Consider the following 1076-nt stretch of genomic DNA (forward strand, 5'->3'; position numbering starts at 1 on the left):
ACCAGTAGTGGTTGGTGTTGAGCGACGCCCATCAACCTCTATCGTGAAAGTCCCAACAGCTAAGTGTAAAATGGCAAGCACACATAGTATCTACGTGACAGGGAAGCTGGATGGCCAAAGGTGCAACTTTGTCATAGATTCTGCATCTCAGCAAACCCTTGTGAGTATCAAGGTACTGGATTACAAAGGAGTACCAGAAGCCATACAGAAGCTTTCTGGTGTGACATGACATTCTACAAGATTGTGGGGACCAGTGTGGGTAACTATTGAGTTCATGGGCATAAAGGACAGACACAAAGTATACTTGGTTGACATTGAAGACCAATGCATATTAAGGTTGGACTACTTACTACCGAAAAAGTTTGTAGTTAACTTCGATAAAATTCTGGTAAGTGTTGCTGCATCTGTTGATTTGCATGTCACAGCACTTAAGTCAACTACAGTACCTCCTATGTCAGAGAAGATAATTTTGGGTAGAATAAAAAAACATCCCCAAGGAAGCCCGATGCTCGTGGAAGCAGTGGAAGACCCATCCAGGCCAGCGGATGTGAAGATTGGAAGGTCACTTGTGGCAGGTCATCAAGTAGTACCCATAACAGTGGCTAATTTCTCTAAATGTGAGCAGACACTTAAGGAAGAGGTATTGTTGGGTGTGTGCCAGGAGGTAGAGCCAGTCAATGTTAAGGCAACAAATACAACCATAAAGAAAGGACATCCTCTCCCAGAACATTTAACTGACCTCTATAAGAAGAGCATAGTCCATTTGTGATAATCACAGGGTCTTCAGGTTAGGAAACTTTTGGCGGATTATGCAGATGTCTTTTCAAAAGGAGATCATGACCTCGGTTGCACAGACCTTGTGTAGCACAAAATAAACACAGGCAATCACTGCCCAATATAGATCCCTCCGAGGAGAATAGCTCCAGCAAAGCGACAAGAGATGGAGAAGGTCATGGATGGCCTAATTAAAGAGGGGATACGCGAGAAATCAGATAATCCCCGGTCAGCTCCCGTCGTGTTAGTCCAGAAGACGGATGAGACCCAACATTGCTGTGTGGACTTCAGGGTTCTTAACA

Source organism: Limulus polyphemus, unplaced genomic scaffold (assembly GCF_000517525.1).
Source record: "Limulus polyphemus unplaced genomic scaffold, Limulus_polyphemus-2.1.2 Scaffold11875, whole genome shotgun sequence".
Classification (NCBI taxonomy): Eukaryota; Metazoa; Arthropoda; class Merostomata; order Xiphosura; family Limulidae; genus Limulus; species Limulus polyphemus.